General features: G+C 38.7%; 1 long non-coding RNA gene across 1 annotated transcript in view; it reads left to right on the top strand.

Moving 5' to 3' along the window:
• LOC148188257 (uncharacterized) overlaps positions 1-17909 on the top strand; it is a 68146-nt gene extending 50237 nt beyond the window's left edge. The window contains exons 2-3 of the long non-coding RNA XR_015778056.1: positions 10105-10197; positions 16569-17909. This is a non-coding gene — a long non-coding RNA (uncharacterized LOC148188257). The remainder of the gene's footprint in view (positions 1-10104; positions 10198-16568) is intronic.
• The last annotated feature ends 711 nt before the right edge of the window (positions 17910-18620 follow it).

Raw genomic sequence — 18620 nt, 5'->3', positions numbered from 1 at the left:
TCTGAATTAATTGCCAACACCTAAAGCAAATGTAACCTCAATTTAGCCACCCGATGATTACAGAGGTCACTTGAGCTCTAGGAGCTCTTGTCCTCATTCTCATCAGAAAAAAAATGTGTTCCTTGAGGGCTTTTTGTGACTTTTACCAATGTCACAGTTAAAATATTCCAAATGTGGAATCCTTCTAGGACCTTTACATCTGTTCTGAAATAATTATGTATGCATGTGAACATGTTTCGGGGCCTGAAACCTATATCTGTTAAATTCCCTCCCTATCTCTGAGATATAACATCATTTTTTGCTGAAATGTATTTAGTGTCCATAGAGGATCACTGAATGTCACAATAAGGTTCTAGCCAAAACAAAAGAACAAAATTCATGGACATTGTGATTTGTCAGGAAAAGAACAGGTGTAAACAAGTGGCCCAAATCTTAATGGAATGCAGCCAGTATTGGTGTTATTAGTTATACCTGTGTTGTTTATAACACATCTAGGTATCCAACACTAGTTCAGAATAAAAAATCTCAAAAACTGTTGGATGAATTACCATGAAATTTGGTATAGATATCCATGATCCCATAGGATGAATCTAGTACAGTTATTTTCATGATCCAATGAATTGTCCTCAGCATCAAGATGTTTACATATGTTGTTTTTAGTGAAATATTTTAAAAAGTATTGGATGGACTACCATAAAATTCACATTTGGAATCACTTTTGTTATCCCTTAACTGTTCATCGAATGCTACCATCTGGCAATCCCATCATATACTTTTTGCTAATTAGAATATGTGAACATGCTAACACCAGGGTTCCCACAGATTTTTGAAAAGGCATTGAATTCATCAATTTTAAAATAAGGCCTTACTTGGTGTAAAAATGTCAAATCAATCTTTCAAAAGTCTTAACAATGCTTAGATATTAAAAGTAGGGTTTATTGAATCATTTTTTTATTGTAAGATCTGAAAATAATTGGTCATATATATTTAAAGAATTTACTGAATGCCTCTCACATTAACATCACACAGATCAAAAGCAAAACCAACAACACATATTACAAATGAAGAGGCTTTTTCAAGGCATACTAAATGGATACTTTTATAAAATTGTTTTCCATGTATTTTCCAGCATCTGAAGTCGGTCATCAGACTTCTTGACTTTAACCATTAGTCATTAATGTTGGTTCATGTTTTTTGATCTTCAATTTTGGTTATTTTAAAATTGGTCAAATCTCACTTGCTGTCTTGTGGTATCTAATTTTTTCATACCTCTACTTCCTGAAATGTCAAAATATATGACAGTATTAGTGTTGAGACGCATTCCCCCGTAATGCTGTGATACTGCCTAAGCCTACTGTATTACTATTTTCCCCATTTCTGACAACTGTATAGGAGGTGAATCCACAAACCAACTGGTGACGTCACAGTGGCTACGTCCATTATTTTTATACAGTATATGGTTAGCCTGCATGTTATCTTTTGTTTAAGAACGCTCTCACAGAGCCACCAGCATTTTTATAGACTGTTACAGGATGGAAGGCCATGTGTCTTTTTATATTCCTGTCATTACTGAAATATCCAGTCAGCAGACATGAGTACAACATATGTGCAGAGATACGGCTGGTAAAATCCAGTGGGTCTCATTTGTATGCCATTTGGCAGGAAAGATTTTAAATGTTACCTCAGACTGATTGGAGTAATTAGATGTGAAGTCAAGGCGCATATTTAGTTTTGATGTTAATAGTGCTGCTGCTGTTGCAGGAGTTTTACGGTGTACGTGTTCACATAATAATCAGGTTTAGCAGTTGATGAAACAAAGTAAACAGGATGTGATAGATCCATGGGATGTTCGTGGGTAACCTGGACTGGACGTTGTTGTAGTTGGATAACACAGCTTGACATGGTATGAGTTTGTGGTGTAATTGGCTGAACAGGTGACCTAACTTGTCAAATCAACTCCTCTGAGCAGCCAGACCCATTTGTTTACATTAAATGTATAATATAGCCTGTAGATTTGGTGCATTTTATTCTTAATCCTGCAAAACCAGCCTATCTTTGAAGATCAGACTTTTAATTTTTTTTTACCATCTTTCATACGGGGCAACATCTGTTGTAGAAGAGCCAAATGGGACAATTTCAACGAAGTTGTTGGTGTCATTCTATGAAAAGAGGAATTTAGTTTAATTTAAGGCCACTTTGAAAGCTCAGAATATTAAATTTAGAGTGAAGCATGGTGACAAAAAATGTGAAAACTGTAGTTTAGTGTAGAGGAATGATTCCTGTGCTACATTGCTTTGGGCAACCAAATAATTAACCTTTAGACCTCCATTTTCTGAAGGGGGGCAAACGTTCAAACTTTGCGAAAAAGGGTATTTGGTGGAGTTCAGTGTCACACCCTCTCAGGGGCATACTGTGGATGTCCCACTTCTGCTGTGTATGCACCTCACTGCATAAGATGTTTTCATTGATATTGTGAGCCAATTCGTGTTTCAACTGAAACATTATTGAAGTTCATTCGCAGCGTGCTCCAGGCAATTCCTTAAGGGAATAGCCTTGTTCTTTGTCTCCCATGTCACTATCTTAGCCTGCAGGCAGCATATCGATCCATCTTACAAATCCCTCATGCTAAAACTTCCCCTCAAATAGAGTGCAGGCTCACAGATGTTCCTGCCACATCTTCTCAGGTAAAAAACAAAAACAAACAAACAAACAAACAAAAAACACTGTTAACTACTAGTTTTGTGGTTTTATTTATCTTACATTAAAAATGACTGTTTAATTTAATGAAACTCATTCCAACGTAACATTTACTAAGTCTTCATTTATGAAATACACCTCTGAAGGTTTTGTGTACCGCATTGAAGAATCTGCAGCATAAGGAGGCTGATCATGATCATGTGACTTAGACTATTTTTGGTGCAAGCTGCGGTGCAGCGAGGAGGCATTATGGGCAGTCATCAACACCCTGTGTTCATGGATTTGGTTTGGATATGTGGAAAAGTGAGACGGAGAAATCTGTCTCCTTGATATGCCAGATGTTTCCTCAGGAGCTTCTCACATCGCCTCAGGCTAGACAACAAAGAGACACAGAGTTCATTGAATCATAATGTTGTCTCCTCTCCCTCAGCATGCTAACTTCTAGTGTTGTTGTTATTGTTAAACTGCCTACATTCGACATTTAAATAATTTTGTGGAAAAGCACTTGTCTCACCAATGGAAATTGCAAAATTGTAAAGTCAAGTTACATTTCTTTGCGTACGCTTGAACGCATTACCTGAAAAAAAAGACCCTGCACATAGATCCCTTATACTGTATACATGCAAATATACATACTTACATAGGTTGCTTTCCAAAAGAACTCTGTAGTAAGACATTTCCAAAATTGGATTTGTTTTTCACTTCACGTGTCTTTTTCTTGTATGAGACCAAGTGCAACATCATGAAAGTCTTTGAGAGACTGTCTGAAAAGTGTGCAATCGATTGTGTCTCTGTTATGGTTGTCTTATCGCCCCAACTTTGACTGTTGCAGTTTAATTTTCAATTTATTTATCTTTTTTTGTGATCAATTTTTTCTTTTATTGACATTCATGTACAACATTGCACACAATCAGTGTCGAAAACAAACAAACAATAGGAGTAATAAGACAGAAGTTAAAAAAACAGAGCAAAATTAACTGTTCCACTTAAAGTTACTTCAGTTTAAATCTCTGGTTGTATAACTGATCTGTTGATGCAGTCAGGGCTGATCAGAATGATGGATAAGTGGGGAAGCTGCTGCTCCACGAGTGTGGCGCAATCAATAATCGAACGGCATATATATTCCAATAGCACTCCTATGAACGACCCAGCTCCAAAACTGTAAAATCAATACATGGTGGCAGATGTTTTAATCGTGGCAGGTCGCTACATATGTGGGAAACCCTGTTTACTGCCAGTGGTCTATACTTTTTGAGGTTATGGAAACCAGGCCTGCTGTGCCTCCAGTGTTGTGCAGATTTTTTTGAGTAGGTGTGGTGCGAGAGGACTTTGCCACGAAACTATGCTAGCTTTTAGAGCTTATTTAAGCAGTAAAAAGAAGACGCCATTTTGAACAGGTTCAAACATGGACGACACTAATTTGTTTGAGCACATCGAACCGCTCACACTTTAAAATGTGTTAACTTTTTGAAATCATGATGTCAGCAACAAGAATGCCAAACTTTTTGTACACAATGAGTACTGAGTACACCATATGGCTATGGCATGTAGCAGTCTGTGCTCACCATGCAACAGTAGCTTTAATGCGTATTCTGTTGGTATGGGTAGATGGATGAAAGGATGGTCTGCTGGGTGTTGTACCCTCAACTTGTGAAGTTTTGCCTGAAATGCCTGCAACAATAGTTGAAAGAGTTAAATTGAACCCACAAGTTAAAAGTCAGTCAGTCTTTAAACTAAGGCATGCATCGACCAAGTCAGAACGTTACGCTCCTCTTTACTCCCTTTCCATGATCGCACACCATCATCACACTCATTCTATAACATGATGCATGTCAGTGTAAAGTGCGTGTCAGAGCAGCACATCACATCAGATATTTCATGTGCTGAGGGGAACTTGAAGGTTGACACAGTGCAGGTTTTGGAAACCTGAGGCACATCATCCCTTTTCACTCTGCAACTACCTCCTTATAAATATAGCATCAATAGAGAGCCTGTCTGGTGTTTTGGGTGAGGAGAATGAAGCAACTTTACCTGAAGCCTCAGTGATCTTAGATGAATGGGGTGTCATTGAGGGAATAAGCAGGGCAGAGAGGGTGGATCTGATGCCAGGTGCTGCGGCTGCAAGTGAAGGCCGTTCCTCTCAGCCTCAATCACTTTCTAAAGCTTAACCTATCTTTTCGCTCCTTTGCACGGCACTGTGGTGGAGTCTTTTATGAGCTCCTCCGCTCTTGTACAAAAAATTGTAACCTCTCTGGCAAAGAGGACTTAATGTTCTGCTGGAGATATCTTTTATCAATTTTCAGTCTTCTATTATGAAGAAGAAATCTTAGTGTTGTGGAAAGTTTGCTTTAGTGAAATTAGACAAAAATATTAAAAGTGACATACCTTGATTGACTTTTTTTTAATGATTGGCACCTGAAAGAGACGTATTATTATTAAGTTACAAGGAGACTCATGAAACCGCTTCCCTTTTTTGTGAAGGAAAAAATCTTAGTGTTGTGGAAAGTTTGCTTCAGTGAAATTAGACTAAAATACTTAAAATGACATACCTTGATTATTTTTTTTTAAATGATTGACACATGAAAGGGACATATTGTTGTAAAGTTACAAGGAGACTCGTGAAACTGCTTCTCATGGAGTCTCTTGACTGAAGCACTGAAATGCTTCTTTACCATTTAAGATGTTTTTTAACCACTGATCCCCTCTGACTCTTTCAACACAGAGTCAAAATATTATGCAGGTTAACAGCAAAGGCAGTATAAATGTTATCTTGAAAACTTACAAATATGTGACGGATAACAACACATGGCATTTTTATTTAAAAAACAACAACAACAACAACAACAAAAAACAGCAGCCAGTGTCATGCCAGCTAGTTTCACACAAAAAGCTGTTCATGTTTTCCTAAGAGAATTATTTTTGACTGTGCACAGGTGGACCTATCAATCCAGTGTCTGTTTACGTGGCTGCCAGATGTTAGCCACCGTGACCAGGAGCAATACACAACTTAGCGGTTCTTTTTTTTTTTACTTTTATTGAGAGCACCGATAGAGTCCTCTACCGAAGTCCCAGAATTCAAAATTCTATCTTATAATATTGATTTTTAAAGGCGTTATTATTATTATTATTATTATTATTGTTAGCATTATTATTAGCATTATTATTATTATTATTATTATTATTATTATTATTATTGTTAGCATTATTATTAGCATTATTATAAGATTTCAAAACTGTTTTAGAGAGGTGTTGATTAAACTGCATGGCCCTTTTGGAAGATGTAGTTTGTGGTGTTAAATTGTATTGAATTATACAGAAAAGCATTCCTGTAGTCTCCCCTAATTGGTATAAATGGAGTAGACAAAATAACAAAAACAGAATAACCTTTATGAAGATGGGATTTATTCCAGTTTTGCTTTATTAAACTGCATTATTTTTAGTAAGCTGTAATGCTGCTTCCCAAAGAAAGTACAAGTAAGTAAAAGTACAAGTGATAAATGATAAATTTTATTAAATAAAAGTACTTCAGTGTTTTGTTGTTTTTGTTGTACTTTTAGTAATGTCCATATGTTTTCTTTCTTTGTGAAAGTTACATATCATCCATTTGTAAGATCCAAAAAGTTAAAACTGTTGCCGTCTTTTGTTAGCATTGCAGATATTCTGTGCCGACCTCACTTAACTTTACCGCTCTGCTCTCTTCCACTAAAATGATATCTGGTTTGCCGTCTACGGTCTCCCTCATTCCATGTGAATGCAGCATAACTCATAAACTGGTAACTATGCTATGCAAGGTCCAGAATAATCATTGGGAAACATAATCATTGTAATCATAAAAAAACTTAAAACTTTATGTACATGTTACATTTCCCCCAAAAGAATCAAGAATCATATCCTCATGATAGAGCTCCAGAGTTATGCTTAAGACAATTTATCATAATCATTTAATGGTCAGTTAGTAGTCAATTATAAGCAGGGCTCTCAGTATGTAGATTTTAAATTTATCCAACATGTGTGTTTGAAATGTATCCAGCATTCAGTTACATCGTCTTTATTGTAACCTTCAGTGTCTCCCAAAAGGCACAGAATTCTGAGCAATCCCAAAACGTGTGCAAATTCACCAACTAAGCTTTTGAATAATTTGTATTTTGACGGGAATTTGGAATACAAACAAAACACTGACCTTGTAGTAAAGTGCCACTCGTGTTAGAGATCAGGCCGGGTTAACTCCGCACATGGCGGGAAGGCACAGGACAGGACATGACGAGACAAGAGAAGACAGGGCAGCACAGGACAGCACCGGAAAACAACAGGTCAAAACACACTGAACCGCTGAGTGGGACACAACAGGACAAGCCTGGATGTCACAAGACAGGACACAACAGAGCACTGCACATTTTAATGTGGTTGTTTCCTTTGATTGCTGACTCTGGACTCTGTCAGCTGCATCTCCCTCAGCTTAACAAACAGGAGCTATTCCACTTTCCACTGTTTAGTACATTGCTCGAGATAAACACTAATTACAGAAATAGTTTTAAGCTAAAACAACAACAGTTTGAGAGAGGTTTCGCTGCAGTGTGTTTCAGTGTTTGTTTTTCTCTGGGGATTGTGTTCTGCGTTCTGTGTTTCTTTCGCTGCCATGTTGTGCATGCTGATGCATCTTTCTGTCTCCTGTAGGAGGACACACCTGGGCTCCTCAGTGGCAAAATTGTGGAAAAACTCAAGCAAGTTCTGTGCCTGACCCTTAGCAACATATGTTTTAGTTTGGTTTAATTTACATTTTTTAATTTGTGTGGCCATTTCCTTATGAAATCACCAATTCTTTCCATATTCGAGGGGGGAAATAGTTCTGATGATGTTTATTTAATCCCTCATAGTGCACTAAAGCTCCAGACATGAAATTCATGCTAACATAAAACGGAAATATTCTTTGATACACCCTCTCTGTGTCTTCTGTTGAAGGTTTTTCGCATTATAGGGACCACTCTGTTCCCACTCTGCGTAATTTAATTACAGTGGACCTTGGCATACCCAGGCTGTGCCCACGCAGAGCAGTGCAGAATGCCAGCCGGGAACATCCTGTCTTAGGCGACAGGAACATCAGACACGACAGATGGCTCATAAATCATGGAGGTGCGTGCACAGTGTCGATGGGAGGCCTTCCTCTGGAGAGCACACTGTGAGCAGGTGGGCAGAGGGAGCATCAGCTCAGCAACACGAGCCCTGGACGCATTACCACTCTGACTGGGTAACTGCCTGGTGTCACAGAGGCAGGATCGGGAGGGAGAACATGCAAGACTGCAGCCTCCACTGTGTCACACTGTTCACTTTCAGTCCACTTGTGTCTCAACATTTTCAGGTGTGATTTCATGGTGTTCAATAACTTTTATTTTGATACTATCTGATTAGGGTGGATCAGTTTAGAACCATGTAAGTGTAGAGGAGAAAAAAAAGGTTTTTACAGTCTCACAATGTGCACCATATGGCTCTCACCTAACAAACTCCAGCTAGTTGTTAGATTAAAACTGGTGTTGGATTTTGTTTCTCTATGAATCTAACAAGGAAAAGAGCCAGAGGAAAACCGGTTGGACATAATGCATTTTAATCAGGGCTCGTTATTTTCAGGTTGTTTTTTGCTTGGTCCCTCACACAGGGGATTTATCTGTGTTTTTATTTATTAAAAAACAAGTAAAACACAAGAAACATAAAGTATTCAGCAACACACACACACTTTTTTTTTAATTACCTTTAACAGAGCTAACACGACATCCATTCTTTTTAGTCTTTAATTAAATTGAGTCATAATCAGCACATAATCAGCTGCTTATTCATATTTTCTCTTCATGTTCTTATAGTGAAAACGACTTTCGGAGCTGTTGTTCCTTTTCTGACTATGTTTAGTCTCAACTGCATCAATGGTTTACTGAGCCTGTCAGGCAAAGTGTCCCCAAGTGTCAGAGGCCACCCTTTACTTCACCTGCCAAAATTCAGTCAAAGTACTGACGATAAAGTAACTCAAAATGACCACAAAGAGCCTGTTTACTTCTGGTATTAACATACGTTTCCGTGATCCGTGATCCGTGATCCGAACACAAGTGGACAGCCAAGACACATCGCTGATCACACCTGTGCCCATCATGAAAAAATGCAGGGGAAAATCTGTTTTAACCGATCTGCTTCTTTAATAAAATGTACATGTTGTCCAGTAAATATAGTTAAACCTCATTATCATTAATACTTTAAATTGAAAGTGACAAGGTTTTCTCTGAGAGATTCATCAAGATAAAATCCTATTTTCAAAACTCTGCCAAGATTGAGAGGAAATCTGTGATTAAGCGTTTTCATTGTGTTCCACATCAGTTCTCAACCTGCGCTGAGTAAAGCACTTGACTCTTTGCTTCAGGTTCCCCCTCCACAACCATATTTATTAATTTCTCATCTGTTTTGTGTTAATTAAGACACCGGCACATTAATTGATTCTGATATGTTATTCATTCATAGGAAAAGTCATTTCCTTTCTGATTGCTAACTGCTATGACTTCTAATCAATGTTTTACTTCGCATTCACTCGCTTGAAAGAGTTGCTGCTCCTGCGAGTGTAAAGCATGCTGCAGCAGGTGACAATATGCCACATAAATAAATCACAATCCTCTGTTGTACTGGAGCTTGTTTATTTCTTTTTGAGTCCACTTGAAAGGTGTGTACGACTTGACAGCGAACGCATCTCAAAGCCCAATGACACAGAGCTGCTCAAGTGTATCATTAAGTACTGCATTCAGCTGCCTCGTCTTTTTCTTTCTTTTGCAATATTAATTAAAAATGTATAACAACTTTATTTTATCAGAAAAATAATCCCTTTGAATAAATAGTGTGTATTTTTCTAATGTTTTGCGATGCAGGTCATTCGCTTGTAGCACAGTCTGGCATCACTGAGCGGATGAAAACATTAGCAGCTGAAGTGGTGTTTTTGTTCCAAAACAAATAAGGTTTAAAAGCCAGACATCACCAGCTGGCAAAGAACCAGCCCTGCAGATATATTATGGTCATTTAATTCTATCAGACAATAAATATCTTAGTTATTGTGCCTTTAAGCAAGAAGGGCTTAATGAATATGTATGCAGCGTGGCATGTTAATTACACCTGGGTCAAATAGCATCTGCATATTATTAGTCTTTTCGAGGTTTGGACCTGCTGAACGGGGTTTACTACATCAGAGCAGTTTTCTAGTGTCCAGTAATTTGGCGCAAAGTAAAGAATAGATTATTTCTCAAATACTACCACAGCATTGTGAAAAATCTAGGGCACTTATTGTGTTCATTCTTGCCAAACCCGCTTGCTGTTTTTATACAGCATGAATGTTAATTTAGGTGTAATCATTATGGGTAAGATACTTTTTCTTTTTGTTTTTAGGAAGGAATCAGTCATCAATAAAAACCGTCAAGACAGATCTATGGGTTGCAGTTGATGCTGAAGACCAATATCTGGGATCATGAAAACCTACAGGTCAGTCAGTTTATGTGCACATATTCACATGAATGGCAATATATTGATAAAATGCTAAGGAGGGATTATGTTAAGGATGGCTCTGGTGCATCATGGAGCATACTTTTAGGCTTGCCCAAAAAGGTTGTGGACACAGAAATGGTGGAAAAACAGTTTACCAGTCTAACTCCGCAATTCCGCACTACACAGTTCTTATAGTCTTTTCATGTGTTTTCTGCAAGCACTTCCTAATATTAATGTTTTTAGGAAGAAATCACTGATTTTGCTCTTCCCAGACTTTAACATGTTGCCAGTGGTTTACTTTGTACTGCAATTTGACGTGTTGTTTCTGCAAGTCGCTTTGCTGTACCCCAGGAGAAGCCATTGCTCAATTGCTGTTGGTAGGTACAATCAGTGTTAAACACTGTACTGTCTTGATATTTAATTAATTACAAATGTAGTAAATGGGGAAATTTAGGAAAAACTAAAATGTAATAGAAGTGTTAGGTAGGCTATGTTACTGCCAACTGTTAAAGCACTTGTAATTTGTTAGTATATCATCAAAAAATAAATTCAAAATGTTATGGTGTCATATGTCATAACAAAGTCAAAGTGTGGGTGCCTTTTCTATGCTGCCCTCAGTCATATGCTTGCTCCCTAAAATGGCAGTCATTCATCAAAACTTTGAGAAGCCCTAAACTAAGATTTTCTTTTCAAAATTAGCTGTTAAGTTTCTAATAGCTAACAGCAGCCCAACCCTCCAGGGGGGCTGGGTTGCAGAGAGTGTAGATTAAAACTCACCCCCCCCCCCAAATGTTAAATAGGTGATTATGGCCCTGTTAGAGCCACTATAATGAGCGCAGGAAGGTTATAGCTTTGCTTAACAATGGGAAGCCTCACATGCGCTACACCTGATTGATCAGTGGGGTCACCAGGCAAGAAAGGCAACAGCAAATGAAAAATTCAAGATGATTTCAATTGGTGACAGGGAAGAGCCTTTGATAGCCGGATATATGGCTAGACAAACAGACTGACAGATGAATTGATGAATAATACACTAACAGACTTTATAAGTTAGATTGATTCCTTCTCAGATCAATGCTTCTCATACTTACCTTGATGTGAAAGTGCAGGTATCGCCATTCTGAATCAGAGCACATCACCGGCTCTCTCCAGGGAACCTCACTCTTCAATGTAAAAACACTAGCTGAAATATTCAGCATTAACTCCACTTGAAGCCAATGTCACTGTTTCTCCTTTCTCCAGCTGGCTTGCAATGCACACACTTACACTCCTGTGTTTGCATACTAATGCCAATGTGCTAAACACCTTTCCATCATTCCTCTGATGAAATCTCTAGGCACACAGATCCACAGTTGTTTGAATTGTTTGTTTGGAGTTTATTATTCACTTGTTAATGAAACACAAATGCGCACAGCATCTTGAAGTAAAGTGTGGCGTGCTGTCGCACTCAGTCTGTAACCCAGAATAGTGACATCAAAACTGTAAAATCTCCAATGGCAGCTTATCACTTTGAAAGATGAATGTGGATTGAATTCTGCAAAACAAAGAGGCAAAGGGAATGATCTTAAGGATTTAAAGGAGCAGTCCATTTTTAGCCATGATAGTGGTGTGGCTCTAAGGATGACAATGTCAGTTGGTCATTTGGTTGGTCTAGTACTTTGGTCAAGACTAAAATATCTCAACAACTATTGCGTGAATTGCAATAGCTGGCTGTTCCCATAGTGCTACCATGAGGCTGACATTTGTTGTAGAAAGTAAAACATCTCAACAACCATTGGATTGCCATGACATATGGTACATTTTCTTCTTATAGTGCCATCATCAGGTTAAATTTATTTTTATCCAAAAAACAGTTATAAAATTGGTTAAAACTTGTAAAGTTCGTAAAAGGCATTAAATTTAAGTGTTTGGTACACACCCTGCCAGTGAGCCAGTATGACCTTTTAGGCAGCGGTCATGAATGTAGTGGTATCCCGTGACCCTATGTCTAAACAATTAGCTAATGATATCATCATTTTATCATCATAGCCATATTTGAGGTAGGAATGTGGGAGAGAAAGCAAAACATCCTTTAATTTATGCTTCTCCTAAAGTCTTCAGGGAGGAAAAACTTTTCATTCAGCACGTACCAGTCCATTCGAACAGCCCAGTGTAATTTTGCTTTGCTGAATAGAGTTGTGCAGTTTGCAATACTGTTGAATGATGAAAAGCAATTGACATCTTTTTTTTTTAATGTGGGGGTAATTTGAAATGCTTTATCTTACAGTGACTGCCAAAGTGGGCGCTGTGATTAGGTTCCATTTTAAAGCCTCATACATGAGGTGTTTGCTCAGCAATCAAGGTCTGCTCTCTGTCTTTGGTGTTCTTTTGTTTAGTCTTTTTTTTCTTTTCTTTTTTTGTCACTACAGTCTCTTTTGTTTGTTTCTACAAATACAAGCTTGTGGTGAACAAGTTGCCATATTGAAATGCTGACATGAAATGCTTTTTTTTCCTGTCAGGAGTTTTTTTTTTTTTGTTTTTAAGGCAGAAGCAATTTACCACAACAAACACCTGATTACAAATGAGAGAGGCATGTGGGAGTATTGTAGTAGAGTAACTTGTTTTAGCCATTTAGACTTTAATTAATGTCATTATGTTTTCCACAGTTGTCTGATTGGGGGACTGTGGCCATGCACGTTTTACATCTATTAATGTTGGTATCAAAAGACGTAGCTCCATGTATTGGTGTCATTCCTCTCCGTCAAATCATATTTCATTTTTCCCTGCATCTTTGCTTATGGAAATTAAAACCAAGTCAATTAAACGCCTCAGTAAACAAGTATGATGTAGCATATTAAAGGAGGCCAAAGGTAGTGCATTGTAACACCGTCTGTGCTCAGGTCTCCTCACAGCACTGGCACTATGTTTAGCTGTTTTCACCCAGCATCCATGTAATCAGTCATCATGTCTCCACACCGGTGAAAGCTGTGGCCGGAGCCATTATGTTTTCGGGTTGTCCGTTCATCCCACTCACGTGAGCATCATATCTACAATAAGCCTTTCAGTTTAACACAAATGTCCACTTGGATTCAACAATGAACCAATTAGATTTTTGTAGTCAAGGTCACTGTTATCTCATTTCTTCGCTTTCTTGTTAACACGACATCTCAAGAACACATGGATGGATGTTTTTTGTTTTTTTTTTCAAATCTGGCAAAAATCTTCACTTGTACTCAATGTTGAACTCATTAGATTCCATTGGTCAAAATGTCAAGGCCACGGTGACCTTGCATTCGTCTCACTCTTGTGAATGCATTGTCCCAAGGGGCCCTTGAGGGAATTTTGACACAAACATCCACATGACTCAAGAATGAACCGATTAGAGTTTGGTGGTCAAAGGTCAAGGTCACTGTGACCTCACAAATCATGGTTTTGGCCATAACTTGAGAATTCCTGTGCTAATTATGATGACATACACAAATGTTTAATTGGACAGAATGGTGAGGTGATGACAGTTTATAATCAAGAGGTCAAAGGTCAACCTTAATGTTACATCATAATGTTCGGAAAAAACACTTGTGACACTAAACTTTGGTGCACACCTTCCTGATTGTATAGATCTTTTGTGCTGCCCGAAAGATGTGTGTGAAGCATCTATGTTGTCACAGACATGAATGTAAACTGCAAGTGCAATTGACTGGTGTACATAGAGTGGCGATGAGGGCTCGTAAGTCTCTAAGGCATCAGGGGAGTAAAACTTTCAATATTTAGATGATATCATTGTTATGGCCAGCATTCCTGAGTAGGCCATGTTTCACACTTTATAGTCGACCTTGCACCTGCAGCCTCACTTGTAGGGCATCTCCCGATCCCCCAGCCAGTTGAGGTTATACCAAGGTGGTGGTGGATTTGAACTCTGCTGTGCTGCGCATAGGTGGCAAAAACTGTACTGTAAATGTACAACTTAACACGCAGTATATCCAACCCCACAGCATGCAGCATTGACACTTCCTGCCAAACTGCCCCAGGCGGTCAGATTGACCCAGGGGGTTAGTAATGCAAAATCCCTTTAAATTCTCCATACATATCGCTGTGCGTCGCAGATGTACATTTGGTCCGTGTTTATGCTCCGTGATGTTGTCATTGTTGTTGTTTTTAACAACATCAGTCCATCAGAGCAACTTTTAGTGCAGGTCTTTCAACAGCATTGACATTTCCTGTCAGCACAAATAAGACATTGCTCAATGAAGCCGTGGTTGTTCCTGGAGTAGATTTCCGCTGGATTTGCAGTACTGTCTCCTTTCACCGCGAGGATGCTGGCCAATTAAAAACTGAAAATCTGTTTTATTCAGCAAAACCAAATGACTGTTTACTGCTGTGCAGAAGCCGACAGTGAGGAGGACTGAACTTCCTCTGAAAGTTTAGGGGTTAGCTTCCAGATGGTCGACAGATCTGTTTAATGCACCGTAGGGGTGGATGTGACTACTGCTGCAATAATTACACAAGGCGAATGTGGCACTAAGAATTACGATACAGCTAGTTTAAAGATAAACTAAACATCAGATCATATTCTTTATAATACATAATTGATACTTGGTCAATATTCTAGAAATGTTTGATACCTATAAATTACCCTTGTTGAAGAATTTTAGGAGAACTTCACTGATTTTAAACATTGAGGGCCATATTTAAATGATCTATAGGTTAGGCTAATTTTTCTATATAGCAGATTTCATACCCATATGCAACCTCAAGTGCTTTGCAGTTTAGTCAAGTCAAAGTTCATTATAGGACAAACAAAAGCCATTCCCCAAAGGGCTGTACAAATAGTAATTTCATTTCAGTTTCAATTTGCTAATGTCCAATATCACAAATATCAATAAGCCTCAAAGGGCTTTACAACATATGACATCCCTCTGTCCTTGCACGGCAGATAAGGGAACCAACAACCCCCCAACAACAACAAAAAAAAGTTAACAGAGGGAAAAATGGTAGAAATGTCAGGAAGAGCGACTGAGCAGGGATCCTTCTTCCAGCACAGACAGACGTAGGGCATGGTAAAAGGTGCATGATGCAAGTGCAATTAGGGTGACCTGAATCTCTGACCAAACTGTCGACAGTTTTGTTAAGCAATGGATAATGTATGCAAGCCCAAGGTTTTGACTAGAAAGATGAATGTGTGGAATAAAAAAGACCATGTCGCTGAATCTTGTGCTTAAATTTTTTAATACCTTTTTTCCCCAACTGCCCATCATGAGTCAGAAAGTGCTATAGGAGTGAAGTTCTTTTTAAGAGAAAATAAAAATTCAAAATAAAGTAACAGTCAGTTTACTCAGGATTTCTACATGACCAGGAACTACAAAAGTGTATCACATCTATAATTTTATTGGGAAATTATCTTTTCAAGTTCATTTCACTTTTCATGGTGTCTAAGTGGTAAAACGCTGTGCGGTGCCAGGTCTAGAGGCAGAGGGGCAGGTGGGTGCTGACAGAAAAGGGTGCACAGACACCATGAAGAGAGGGAAGGAGCCAAGACCTGCCAAGCGTACACAGACACCAGCAAGCCCCCAAATGACACAGCATATGGAGTACAGCTGAAAAAATCCCTCCACCCTTTTCCACCCGCCACCATCTCATCCTCTTTTCCTCTTTTCCTCTTTGCCACACAGCAGCTCTGTGAAAAACAGGCACTGAAGCTGTGATAGCAAGTGGAGAATTTGAATATCTATTTTTGTAACAATGGCAACCATGTTAGGCATTCTCAGAAGACATGCTAAATTGTAGTCCCTCTGTTGAGAACATCTAATTCTGTATAATAAGAGAATCAGTGAAGCTTGTAAGGCAATAATATTTTTCCCCGTAGTATCAAAGTCTGCAAGGTGATACCTTAATACTTGTGAAGACAAAGGTAGAGTTCAGAAAAGCAGAATGTGAGTGCCGTTATTTGTGACGCACGTTTCTCTTGATGCGATCAATGCAGTCGATGAGTTGCCCTCTACAACGGCTGCCCACCTCTCATTAATGAGGCAGAGGCCAGTCACCACTAAACCCACCTTCAACACCTTAATTAAAGGCATTCCCTTTGTCTGCAGGCCAAAACGGAGACAATGGAAGGAGTGCTTGACCTTGACTTTCCACCACTTCACTTTCATCAAGGCAGATTGAAGAGAAATAAAAAACTTTCCAGTCTTTCTTTGTTGTGGAAAGAAATATTTGTCAGCTTTTCAGTGAGATAGATGTGACAGAGGAATCAAAGCATGGCAGCAATCTCCAGCATCAGCCATCACAGCCTAAGTGCTCTCTGTCTATGTCACTTTTCTCTCTTCTGTTCTTGGCTTTTTTCTCCCCCTCCTCTCTGCCACCTTCCCTCTCTGTGCCACTCGCTGCAGCTCCATTATGAAAGGCTCCTACCACCTACCACACCAGCAGCCTGCCTATGACTTCGGGGCATGGCCAGATGTGCAGTGGATCAGACCGGCATCACCAGCAGGCTCCACACCCACAGACATTTAGATGATTCACAGGATGTCACGGCCAGCAAATACATGCTCCTGGCTTCTCAGTTGTGGGGCGCTCAAAGTTGATCGAGGTCCAAGTAACTTCCACCCTGCTGACTCGTTCGTGGGAGTTCATTGCCTTGTCTGCAAAACCGAAAATGGGATTCATTCCTACATCTTGCCTGAATGCTAATCTGAGTTTTACAGATGGCATCTTATATAATCATATTGTATTTTGACGGCAGTTGATGAATTCAATGCCAAGACATGACATCATTATGACCACTTGCAGTATTTATCACTGATGTGTTTTGTGGAGGACATGCGCCTGTGGCCATCTGTCATCCCACACAAACACACGGATCAAATGGCTTAGGTTTGCTACAACGAGAATGTAGAAACAAACACTTTAAAGTACTGGACCATGTAAACCAGGGTTCACTTATCCATTTCAATAGCTACTAAACTACATATCATGATGTTGGCATTACATGAAAAGAAATGGCAATGCTTTGTTTGAGCTGATAATTTCAACCCAATCACCATGAAAAATTGTTGCCATTTTACGTTTCTGCTGTATACGCTATATTTGCAAGTCATTGTGTAGGGGATACATTGAAACTTTATTCTTCAACAATGTATGGTTAATATGTGGTTATAGTCACAAAAAACACTCTGTTATGGTTAGGAAAAGATATTGTTGTAGCTTAAAATACCAGTTTTTGGGGGCACAATCATGGCAGAAACATTCATGCCATTTTACCTGCTACAAAATACCAATGTTTGGAGCCTAATAAGCCAATAGAAATACACAAATGGGTCACTAGAAAACACCCATGTTTGAAGCCTAAAAAGCCAATGGAAACACACCGACAGGTCACGACAAAACACTCATGTTTGGAGCCTAAAAAGCTGACGGAAACAGACATGTTGCATTAAAACACCCAAGTTTGAAGCCTAAAGAACTGATGGAAATTCACTGACGAGTCGTGACATAACACCCATATTTGAAGCCTAATAAGCCAATGGAAACACACACAAGTCGCTACAAAGCACCTGCGTATATTTGGGGCTTGAAAAGCCCGCGAAAAATCACATATTGGTTGCTGCAAAACACCCACATTTGGAGTCTAAAAAGCTGATGGAAACATATAACACTTGACACTAACACTTGATGGCAGTGGTCTGCAGCTTGGCACCTGACTCACCATCCTCTTCATCTCCCAATAACGAAGTCAGCTTATATATTGCATCACTTTACAAATGTTGATATAATACATATGAAACATGCAAATGTAATATATTTATGGATTGCAGAAAATAAAATGCAAACATTTCCTTCTGGCAACTGCGCGGCTAATTTCAAGTATACCCTTGAAAGAAACAAAAGTTAGTCTATAGGGTCTTTTAAGATAAAACAAATCTCAAATTTCACTTCCTAATTAAAGGTGTGTTTAAAGCCACCAAAAAGACAGATGTTCAAGTGATAACTAGGATCCTGTAATATACAGTAGCTCATAAAACTACAGAGAGAAAATGACAATAAAATAAAATCCTGAAATGCTATAGAAAGCAAAACTGAGTAAAGTAAACTTGAGGAAGGGGAAGTGAAATTACCTTTCCGCTGCTTATTTATTACCATTATTATCATTAGTACGGCTGTGAAAATAATGAGAGTTGTTATATTTTTACGAAACAATATTCAGCTCAGACGCTGGCAGCTGGCGTAGTTGAATTCTGCCTTCAAGAAAAAGTAATTAGGGATGTTGATGGTAAACCTCGAATACATGCAGCATGTGTCACAGGAAAGCATGCATGATGTACAATAATAATAATAATAGTAATAATAATAATATTAATAATAATAATAATAATAACAAGCTGTTCTAAAATACAGTGTTCATTTGAAGTAAAAGAAGTATACAGCCAAGACTCTGTAAAACT

The sequence above is a fragment of the Plectropomus leopardus genome, chromosome 11 (genome assembly GCF_026936395.1).
Source record: "Plectropomus leopardus strain MGB_pleo_1.0 chromosome 11, ASM2693639v1, whole genome shotgun sequence".
Classification (NCBI taxonomy): Eukaryota; Metazoa; Chordata; class Actinopteri; order Perciformes; family Serranidae; genus Plectropomus; species Plectropomus leopardus.
This window is presented reverse-complemented; position numbering and strand designations above follow the sequence as displayed.